Genomic DNA, 12,237 nt, shown 5'->3' on the forward strand with positions numbered 1-12,237 from the left:
GGGCTCCTTTGTTTGCGGAAGCAAAAATAGCATTTGAACAACCCTCGTGGACACTTCAGCCTTCAAGCATAACATGGCTGTAATGCAAAATTGCAAGTAATTCGAACCTCCTTTGAAATTTATGTTGAGATCCAGCTCTTTAAAAAGTTGCTGGAGATGTTGATTCCGGAGGGGTTTGCAGGGCGTTTGGGTGAACATCAGCCAAGTCTCCTTGGGCTCATCCCTGGAGCTGCACTTCTGGGTGGTGCACAGGCTCAGGCAATGGCCAGCAGCCTTCCACAGGACGGCCTTCATTAGCCTTGCCTCTTAATTGGACAGAGAGATAACTGCACATCATAACTGCACATCAAAGCTCCTTCCCACAAAGGAAGAGTAACCTGCCACTGCTGTCTTTAAGGCCTGAACTTGTTTTCTCCCTGGCAGAGTCAGATGTTTGCTCTTGTTCAGTGACACAGGGCTGGCTCTGCCCTCCGTGGCCATGTGCTGTGTGGGATGACACAGAACCAGGTGCATCAACCTCCAGCACAGCTCAGCCCCGGACGACGAGCAAAAGTGGTGGATGCTTGAAGGTGGCTCTCGGCTGGCCTCTGCCATCCTGACGGGTCCATGCTCTTTCCTACCCTCTCTGTGCCTTGTCTTTTCCCTGCAGGGTACAAACATCCCCTCCCAGATGCCAGTCAATCCACTTTTTGCATCATTTAGTCACCCTCATTATCACCAAATATTGTGATGTGTCAGGTGAGAAGCAACACTTGGAGAACAAAGTCTTCTTGAGTTTTACTTGAAGAGCCACTGTACAAAAGTGAAGATTTTATAGCAATGTAGAGTTGTAATAAATACCTCGCATCAGGAACAGCAGTGGACAGCTTCAGAGTTAAGAGAAAGAAAGCCCTATATTTAAAAAGGGAGCAGAGAGGAAAACAAACTAGGTAATCCCCAGACTACTTCCCTAACCTCCAAGAAGTCCAGTTCTTGAAGGCTCTGGACAATTTAAAACACATTTTGTGGGGGAAAGTATTTACAAGCATGGAGGTAACTGAAAAATGGGATAAAATGATAGATGTAGAGATATTTCTTTAATAAGGAGCTGACTGGATAGGTGGTGGAAATTTTAAGGATCACAGATCTCATCTGTCTGGACTTAGTGAAACAACTGATGGGAGGACAGAAGGGGAATTATTTGTTGAAATGGGGAACAAGGGAACTCAAGGAGGAATCTCAGTGAGAAAGACACAGAGCTCCAGAATATTGTCAGGTTGGAATGGGATATTGGATGGAGAGAATGAGGTGACTCTTGTGAAGGCAAAAGAAACAGATGGAACTTAAAGAAGTGAGAATTCAGGATTTCAGGGATAACAAATGAGGATTCCTACAATAAACCAGATATTAAAAGGGATAGAGGAAGGGAAAGATGTAGGTGCCTCAGTTATTGTCAGGCTATAAATTGCCAATACAATGTGACAGACAGTGCAGGACATTTCCAGTGGAAACGAGAATTGTTGGTACTGTTTTTCAAGGCACTGGTAAAATGTAACCCAGACGTATGTGATCAATTCTGGCTACCAGCACTCAGAAAGGATGAACGGAGCCTGGAAAAGTGAAAGGAAGGAGAAACAGGCAACGTCTAACTTGTCCAAACCAGAAAGATTGCAGTTCCTGGGTGTCAGTACATGTGCCAGGTGCATCCTGACCTGCAACAAGGCAGGAGCCGGCAGCGCAGACCCCTCCTCTTCCCACCGTGGATTTAGTAGGAGTGAAACCTGGGAGCACGGTCAGGACAAATGCAGCACAGATAGGCAGCTCCTTGACCTGGGTAATGAAAGGAGTAACACCTCAAAAGCTTCCTGAAGAGCATTCCAACACCTCTGGGTTTCTGGCTGTCCGGCTGTCCCAGTCTATTCTTACTAGACAGAAACGCATGGGGCCAGCTCCTCCAGCCCACCAAAGCAAGGCCCAGGCAGTTGCATTCTCTAAATCCTTTCCTGGCCATCCAAGGACATGGAGGCTGTGGGTCAGCTTCCTAATCAGGGCAGTGGGAACTAAATAAGCTGATGAGTTTTAAGATGGAGTTTGATCCCTTTAGTAAGGGACTTCAATGAGTTGTTGGACCACTTTTTAGCGACCTGAGAGACCAAAGTTCCTAGAAAGCTATAGGCTCTGTGTTTTTCCACCCATGTAGTACCAGCTGTGTTCCCAGAGGATGTCTGGCAGCATCAAATGGTTGACTTGTGGAATGTTGTACAGAGTCACAGAAATGCTGGCCAGTACTGTTTTCAGATATTAACCCTTGATGATGGCATTTAGTCAATCATTGCCCACACTAAGGCAGCAAAAGGTTCCTCCTTATTCCTGAATATGGGTATTGCTTAGTTCAGTTCTGTTTCCAGGGTAGTTTTCTTCACTTCTTTTACATTTCCAAAGAGGAAACCAATGAATCAAATGGCCTTAAACCAACTTTCTTCCAGCATAATATTTTTCCATTATGTCTCGTCAGAAGCTTCTTGTGCTTGCCCCTGTGTGATTTGTTTTTCCCCTCATGGCAGTATTAAGTTAATACAATCCTGCCATTACCTCCAGTGTTTCCAAGGTGAGTCAAGTCATTTTGGTGGGATCTCAGAAACAGGCATGCTCTGCTGCAGCAATTTCTGGCATATGACAAGTACCACATTCCAACTTGCCAGAACAAATTAGCTCCATAGTGCAAAGTTAGTCTCCATTCAAAGTGAGGGAAGTGAGAAAATGGCAAGGAAATAGGAGCGCTGCAATCCAAAATTTTGGGTAGTCAGAGCCATCTGAGATTCCATGCTGTGAAGATTGGGTGAGATATCTAAGGCTGGATGACTCAATGCTTCAGTCCGTCTTCACAGAGACTCCACGTGCAGCCATGCTGAAGTCAGGGACAGTCCATGTGGCTTCTGCTACTTGGAGTTTCAGGATTTTTGCCTGAATTTCAAACAGTTACCAGAATGTAATGGGAAATGTGATCACACAGGGTCCGGAATTGGTAGCTTTCCTATTTAGTTAATAAACCCGTTTATTTAGACTTAGCAATTTCCTGTGGTCTACAGCATATTTCCAAAAAGGAAACTCTAGTGCTGCTGTACAACTGCTGTCTATAAGCACCACCACAGAAAGACAACATACAAGCCACTTTCATTTATTTCACAATTCGGAAGTAATCACCCTTCTTTGTAGTCATGTGCCTTTTACTCAAAGCTCTCTGTGTACTTCCCCTCAACAAAAGTCACGTTCTGCTGCTAAAATTATTGCTTCCTGGATACTGATCTCATGCCAGAAGAGCTGGTAACACCACTAACTCAGAGCCACCCGCATACATCACTCTACCCAGCCAACACCTCGCCAGAAGTCAAACCTGCCCTCATGCACAAGCTGGCCCATGCAGAGTCCATTCCCCAGCACCCTACACAAGGTTCCCAATGACCTGTTTTGCCTCCAGCTCCTTAGCACTGCTCTCACACTGTCATATTCCACACAGAGGTACTCAAAAGAAGATTTGACTCAGCCTGTCCAAGCTGGGCATAGGACTGATGACCTCTTGATTTAACCATGAGTTAAATTCCCATCTGGCACTACAGTGATGTTTATTAAAAACAACAACAAACTCTCAAAACAGAGTGGAATCCTGTTGTTGTCCAAAACCAATTCATTTATGAAGAAGAGCATCATCACTCAAGACTACAAAAATAAAAAGAAAAGGAAAATTACTTGGGGTATGTTACAACTGGTTGTCAGCTCCAGGCAGCTCACGCTATGCCATCAAACTTTCTGAGTTCACCCCTATAACACCAATCAAATCAGCTGTCAGTAATCTGGCTAAAGACAGCCTGTGGGGCTGTGTTTAAAGAGAGGAAAGAAAATCACAGCAGTAAAGTGAATCCAAGATAATATGCATAACAGTAAAGAGTAAGAAACCTGGCTCCTCTTTTCAACACCATTAAAAGTTATTACATTTCTGTGTGATTATTACAGGTGTATGTGTGTGCAGGATGCATCAAACAGTTACAATCAAAATTCTTCCAGAATCTTTCAGCTGTTAATGTAGGAACTGGTGAGAATAACCCAAAATACTGTGCTGACTTCCTTTGCTGCTGGCCCTGCACGAGCCTACACCCTCCAAAGTACTGGGTAGTTTGGCATGGGTAGGTCTGGGAAGGGATCTGGAAAACATGCTCACAAGGATGTTATTTGAGGGACAGAAATTCAAACCAGCAAATTTGTGGTCAGATTTTATCATAATGTGTATTTATTGCTTACCCAGAAAATTGACTAATTAACAATTCTTTTTGTAGCCACAGCAACTGAAAGTATTTATGCTGCCCAGGGTATGCACAGTGACTCTGAAGCCAAGCTGCAGTCTGAATTTCTAGCCAAGGCTCTTCACTGAGACCTTTGCCAGTGGAGGTTTTGGAGTGAAACAGTCTCCCCATCTTTCCTTGGAAAGACTATCTTTCAAGCCCCAAAAATCCCATATCTCTTCTCTTTTCCCTATCGTTCCTACACCATCTCTGCAAGACTGTGGTTCCTTGCCTGTAGCAGCTACTGCTGACAGGGAACCAATGGGAGTGAGCAGAGCAGACCCCAACTGAAGGGGGAAATACTGTGCAGTGTCAAGCACCTGAGGCCAGCCCCAGTCTTGCCCATGCTGTTAGAAAAAAAAGATGCCTCATTCAGGTTCACCAGCAGGGGGGTAGAAGTGGTTTAGGGACCTAGAAAGTTCCACAGGCTGGTGCGGATGGCACCCAGCTGAGCAGGTCCTGCCTCCATCCATCCTGGCAGGCACAGACAGTGTGTGCTTGCCCAGAGCGGCCGGCGCTGCGCAGAGCCGGGAATAAGCAAACATGCTGGTGGCCTAGAAATTGGAGAAATATTGACAGATGGGTGGACTTCAATTCGTGCAGGCAAACTCTAATATCACTGAATTGAGGGCAATATCATACTGTTCCTGCTTTTCCAATTAGTCTGAGGTCATTTCATTGGAAAGCACTTGTTTTCTCACGTGTGGGTTTTTGGGGTTTTCTCTGAAGCATGGACTGGGGGAGGAATTTTAACTGGCTTTTTAGGGTTTCCCAAAGGGAGCTCCATGGGTAGAGAGTCCAAAGGCTGTTGAGCAGTGCTGCGTGGATGCTGTTTTACACACATGTGGTGTCAGCAATGTTATCCCACCACACGCAACAGAGCAGGCTGTCTTTCATCTGCCCTTCCAAGCCATCACAGCATTTTATTTCTGCTTTTAGCCTAAGAAAAGATTGGAATGGTGTCTCCTGAGAGCTGCTGGGCTACGGATCTAAACCTAAAGCTTCATTTAGTGCAGAAGTCCAGCCAAAAGGAAAGTGGCATTCCAAAAATCTTGTCCTGATACTATCATTGCTGTCTCCTTTTCCTCCCAGGCTAAAGATTTGTACTTAGGTTAACTCTACATTTCTAACCGTCTTTCTGATTTAACAGGGTTGGCAGGAGAGGGAAAAGCTCTAAAAAGTCATAAATTGTCTCACCATCCTTTTTTTTTTTTTTAATTTTAAATCAATCAAACCCTGGAGGAAACTTTTACAAACAAAAAACAATCTTCAATGAAACTTGGAGACCTGTTTTGTCTCAGTTTCACACTGATTCCTGGAGCAGTCACTCACATAAAAATATGGGTGTAAAATACTGAAGAGGATCTGGTTCTGGAAAACTTAATCTAATCTATATAATGAAAAGTATGTTTATATTAGGAATACTAAATATATACATATATATAAGATATTCAGGCCAATATTAAAACCCAGAATGTTAAAGGTGGTCCACTGTGTCCATTTTATGCAACAGAAAAATTGACTAGTGATTGCTACCAGCTTCCTCATGCTTAGGTCTGAAATCACTTCCTCTCTGTTTGTAAACACCTTGGGAGAAGTTACTTGAGAAGGGGTGAAGCAAAACCCAGCTTGTAAGACATTAACATGTATTGGCTCCAGAAGAGAAACTACAATGACAATTAGATTTGGCCATTGACAACGGAGCAGCTAATCACCAAAGCTAAAATCAGATTACCCAAAATGAAGGTCTGTTGCCAGGCTGCAGCTGAGTTTCAGATGTTCTTATTTCAAGTGTACCAAGAGGAATTGCAATCCCATTATCCAGACAAGGACCAAAAGCCCAAATCAAATACCAGACAGATTAAACTGTGGCTTCCCATGTCCCCTCCTTCATGCTGAGCCCAGAGCCAGGCACTGCTTCCCCCTTGGACACCTCCTGCCAGGCACTGCCTTTGGTTCTCCACCAGCAGCCTCTGAGCCAATTCACAGCACCCAACCTGCAGCTCCATTTTAAAAGACCATGTAAATGAAAGCTGAGAAGTCTGGGCTTTTTATCTCATTGGTCTCGAGCTTTTCCGCTCTTTGTGTTCACACATTGGTTGCAAGACTGCACATAAATTCAACAACAAATTTTATCCTCTGCTGGACAGGCACACTGTGGTCAGAGGTGGTGCAATATCATGCTGGCAAACATTTGGACACCCTGGTATTTTTGTAGATTTACTAATATTCAGCCAAAGCTTGCAGAAAGGTTTAACTGAAAGGTCAATGAAAGAATATCTGCATATTGTAAATCTAATAATCAGGGAAGATGTAATTTGTGTCAATTTAGGAAAAAGCCAAAGTAAACACTTTGAAGAAATTGCTCATGTAGTGGGGTAATAAAAATAGAAATTATGTACATAGGACCTATTGTGGTATAGAAACTTAGCCTCAACATATTGATTGAGGCAGTTCTTTTCCCTGAATTAATATACGCCTACGAGTGAGTATTTGTTTTAGAAAAGTTAAATAGAAAGGCCGTGAACAAATATAAAGGCTGAGATGAAATAGCCATCTGGACTACATTAGACCAAAATGCGTAATTGAAGCAAAGAGAGCATACATTCTTTGATCCAGTCACGCACAGTTGAAATGAAAGTAAATGGGCAATTCCTCTTATCTAATCATTGGAGAAGAGTTTGCAGCACATGTAAGTGAGAAGGACTGCTGGAGGGCTGCAGATGGGGCTACCTCTGCAGCAGGAGGACCCCAGGTACTCCAGCCACAGGTGTCCTTGCGTCCAGGACTACATCAGGGTCAGGACTTCAGTGCAAGCCCTAGCTATGCTTATGTTTAAACTGCTAAAACCATGTATCCAGCCTTAGCATCTCTGCTGTTCCCACAGGATTAGCAACAGAGCTACATGGCAGGGCAAGCTTGAGCTTGGAGCTTGAGCATCTGGAAGAGATGGGGTGGCTCCGCAATGCCCTGTTCAGCCATAGTGGAGACACCCACACAGTGAGCCAAGGCAGGCAGCCAACCAGGAAAACACAAGCCCCTTTTAATCCAGATTGGTCTTGCAAGCAATGGCATAGAGAGGGGACATGCCTCTCTCTTGAAGTATTCTCTATTTGGTTAAAGGTGAGGACATGGGGATGGAATTGCCCGAAAATGCTAACGGGAATGAGAGCCTGTACTTCCAAAGCCTGAATTCTGCTTTAGCCTTTGAATCCAGGGCTGGCACTGGTCTTTGAGGTGCACAGATGTATTTAACACTAAGGCAAAGGAGCAGGCAGAATTGAAGTCTGATGAATAGCATCTGTAGCCCACTGTTGAAATCCCAGCCAACTCCTGAATGAGCTAAAAACCAACCAGAAACTGCCTTCAAGAAGTTCTGCTTTCCTGAGCACTACCACCTCCTTGCCCAAGCAATACGCTGCTCATCATCAAACCAAAGCATGGCTGTGTCTCATGGCCCCTTGGTCTCTTGATCAAAGATGTACTGTTTGTAAGGTCTGCAAGTACCCCTGGTCCTAGGTCAGTAGAGTTGTGCTGGCAGAAATCTAGTGGGTAAACCATTAGAGCATCAGAAACACTTCACTGCTGTAGATGACTTGAAGGGGCTGAATGGGGGGGCGGGGAGGGGTGGGCAGGCTTACAATCAGGGCATAGCATGGGGCCAGGAGGTAGAGGCTCCTGCTGAAGGGCCAAGCAGGAATAAGATGCCTGTTGCTGATGGGCAGCACATTGCTGGACTGAGCAGACAGCAGTGCTCGGGAAAGCAAAGCTTGCTGAAGGCAGCTTCTGATTAGTTTTTCGCTTGCTCGGGAGCTGGCTGGGATTTCAACAGCTGGTTCAACCACAGTGAACCAAGCTGTCTCCTAGCAGAGCCCTGTCTGAAACAGAGGAAAAAGAAATTCAGTTGAATCCAAGGAAATAATTTTTCAAGATCCCATTGTCAACTGCCAGCTTATTGAATAGCTTTTCCATTTCTCCCATGCTCCTCAGTTCTGTGCCTGTGGTTTAGTTCCTGTGTTTAATGTGATGGGTTCGGGAACAAACAGAATGTAAAGTCAGCTCTTCTGTGCTGAGAGCAACAGCTCTGTGGGCAGCAGCATAATATTATCTAATAATTTTTCTTCATTATTTTCCCAGCTCACAGAGCAAGGGAAATGATGTGCAATTGTTCACATATATATATATATGTACAAATATATGTATTTTCTGACATTGCAACATTTGTGTGCAGAGTTTTTCCATATTTCCAAAGCTTAAGCAGAAATTTCTTGGAGTGGTTTGTCTGGCTGACATTATATAGGTAATTTCAAAGTTTTTACAGGATAGAGATGATAATTCCAGAAAAAAAAAAAAGATGGCAGAGCCTGCCAATTTTGAGAGAGAGTGGGAAGATTTTAAAAATTAAGTTTTCAAATCCTTGAAAAATTCTTCCAGACTGAGACAGACCCATTTCAACTAGCTCTGTTATGCAGTGCCAAAGCTGCTTGATTAACTGAGAGATGTGTCTGATATGGCTCCATTAATACTATCAAAAATTATAGGATGAGTCCTGTGATATGCTGGTCAGGATGGATGCTCTTTAGTAACAACCATCAGTCAAGTGAAGGTGGATGTTTCCTACCAGTTAGTTAGGAAAGTCTGTATGCCAGGCCATTACATCCAGAGTAAAGACCTAGCAGTACAGGAAGGGCAGCTGAAAAAATACACCCCGCCTTTGAATAACAGCTCTGAGTCCCGACAGATCCCTTGCTTAAATCCAATCTCCAAGCTGGAAAATGGCTTGAAACAAGTTTTCTCTTAGCGATTATATTGCCCACTATTCTGTCCATCCTCTCACTGGAAGATGTCTTCCCTTTGTGCTCAACAGTTTGGAAGAACAGAGGGTTTTTTTCCCATTTGCATTTCACTGTATTAAATGAGCAAAACTTGCACAAGAGTTCAGAAAAAGAGGATGCCCTGTATCCCAGGCACTCACTCTTTCCCACGCAGGCTGGCCACCCTCCTGCACTGTCCATCTGCCAAATAAAATTCAACATCTTGGAGACAAATGGCAAGGGGAAAGATTTTGCATGAGAAATAGTGAATTTTCAGAGCAAATACCATATTTATATTTGTCAGGAACAAAAAGTACCATTTATAGCACGTGCGGCTGAATATAAATTAGTTTGCACAGCTGAGTTAACTTTAACCCTGCTGAAGAGGAAGAGCACTCCCATACTGGCCGTTTTGGTCACACCACTGCAACCTGTCAGCAGCCACCTAAAAGATTCGTAAAGGAAACACCATACTCCAGGACCAGGGGAAAGAAATACAGTTTTTTCCACCATGTTTAATCCAAGCCTAACTGCATATGCAAATCTACTTGGAAAGCCCTCTGTGCTCTTCCTTATCCAGATTTCATCGTGACTCCATATGAAGTCTGAAAATATTGTCTGAAAATTAGGTCAGGGTGACCCGTCTGAAACAGGAAGGGTGAAGTCAGAGGGCGAGGCAAACAAACACAATTGCTACCTTTTGTCCCATTTCCGAGTCAGTCTCTCAAGGTCTGTAGTTTCTCATCTGGAGATGTGGCTTCAAGTTCCTGCTGGAACCCAGCTGTTCAGACACGCACTTCTGATGGAGCTGGTGTCCTCTTGGGCTGCTCTTAGCTGTACTCACCCAGCACCCGCAGAACCTCTGCCTATCCCTGAGGTAGCTGTTTCTGTGCTTGGTCAACACAAACCCCTGTTTCTCTCCTGAAGCCTCCTGTCTGGCCTCAAGAACAAATCAAGCCTGGTTTGGGGCTCCCTGGCAGGAATTCCCATTGCTGATGTGATGCTGTGTGTGCCAGGCTGGAGAGAGCATGTCTGCATGTGACAGTGGCTGAGCATTCCACTCAACTGCCTCCATCCCCTTATGGGGAAGCCCAAGGAAGCCCAGGGGTCTCTTTGATGAGGTCCAAGCTCTGCAACTTTCTTCACCATTTGTTGAGGAGCAGCTGGAGGTACTCAGGACACACTGAGTGAGGACCGATTAGCTGATGTGGACTCACTATCGATCAAACAGGCTGCCAGAGGAAACATTCAGGGATAGGAAAGAGGGGAAATACCATATGTCTGAGATTTGTCCTTTTTCCACCCCTGTGCATGTTGCTTGAGTTGAGTTTCAAGGCTCTGTAACGCGTTTGGTTGCTGGCTGAGAGCAAGAGCAGCAGCTGGGCTGTGACATCCTGCAGTGCTGGTGGTGGGCAAGCTCCACAGCAGTGCAGGAAGAGCAGGTCCCAAGCTTTCCAGGCATGGCTGTCTCCTGCACTCTGGCTGGGCCAGCTCAGAAAGGCAGCAGCTACTCTATAAGGAACAGGTGTTTATGTGGCTGTAGGCTGGGTGAGATGATGTATTCATCCCTGCTGAGCTGGTAGGTTTGGTAATGCTGGAGGTATTGAGCTGTAATATCAGTGAAGTGTCACAGGGGCAAGGTGATAACCTTGCCTTAAGCAACTCCCCTCACAATGAGAAACAGGTTTAAAAGAGATTGTCTCCAGGATAGTAAATTTTCTAGTTCATTATTTGAATCAAACCTAGTAAATTGTGGGTGTAAATAGGCAACCTAAGTTACTTGGCCTCAGAATTCACTTAAATGGCTGGCTGGCTGGCTGGCTGGCTGGATCCACCTTTGGTAAAACTCCCCCAGGTTTGGTGACCTTATCCTAGATCAGCAGCTATCTGCATCTGGTTCCAGCTTGCTGACAGCTGGAAAGGCTGAAACAGGCTATGATTAACTTAAGAGTCAGACTTGATGATCCTTGTGGATCCCTTTCAATTCAGAATATTCTGTGATTCTGTGTTCCTGTGATTCTGTGATGGAGGAGCTTCTCCACATTTTTATTCTGTCCAAGGCCACTTGAACATCAACTGGTTTCTTAAAGTACATGCAGTCCCTGCAGGGAAGGTGGAGCCCTGGACTCAGCAGGGGAGCTGGCAGGCACATGTTTAGTCCTTGATCCCTAAGCAAGAGAGTAAATACAGGAAGGCAAAGAAAAGTTTTCCATAGGAAAAAAAAAAGGGGGGAGGAGAGAAAAGTCAACTTGCACACATGATTTTTACATTGAGATGCACTTGTCAGAAGCCACGAAACCAACACCTCACTAAGAAAGCAGAAGCCATGAAGGGCTCATTTGCTGACAGGCTCAGTCTCCTGTGGCTGTTGAACTCGAGACCTACAGGGAGGTACAATAATTTATACTGTGCAAAAAACCACTGGGCTTTATCATAGCCTGCCACAGGAGCACAGACACCTACAGATCTGGGGATGTAGCTCAGATCAACGGGCCAGACTGAAAGGCGGGAAAGCTTCCCTGGGGGTACTGAAAGCAAAATAACCCCCCAAACTTCAAAGGCAGCTGATTTCTGTAGGCACTGCTTATCTTTTCCAGTGCTAGAGGTTTTAAACTATAAAGGCTCACTTCCTCTACAGTGCTCACTCAACATCAGTACAATAATATTTCCCCCTCCTTCCCAGTGTCAGTCATTATCTTCCAGCCTCCCATATGTCTTACCCAGATCACAAATGCTAACTGTGGGCTCTTCTGCAGCATCACCCATTCACAGAGATGAACAATAAATAACTGTAAATCATTCCCAAGGTTTGTTTTCCCAGTGCTGCCAGATTTTTTTAAGACTCTATAAAAACCATGGTCCTGACCAATGGGCAGTGATGCCTATAGCTCATGGCAACGGAGCTGTTAACCGCAGCCTGCCATTCTCTCCTCTCTCTTTCCATCCACTCGGATCTCTGTCTGTCCTGCCATGGTCTGTCCACACGCATCCCCTGGCTTGCTGGCAGCCAGGGGTCCGGCAGAAGTGGCATAGGAAATAAGGCAAAAATCCTGGTCTCCACCCCTTCATGTGCATCCCCATGCATGCAAGCAAACAGGACCAGACAC

This window comes from Neopelma chrysocephalum, unplaced genomic scaffold, assembly GCF_003984885.1.
Source record: "Neopelma chrysocephalum unplaced genomic scaffold, ASM398488v2 Primary Assembly neopelma1_86, whole genome shotgun sequence".
NCBI classification, from domain to species: Eukaryota; Metazoa; Chordata; class Aves; order Passeriformes; family Pipridae; genus Neopelma; species Neopelma chrysocephalum.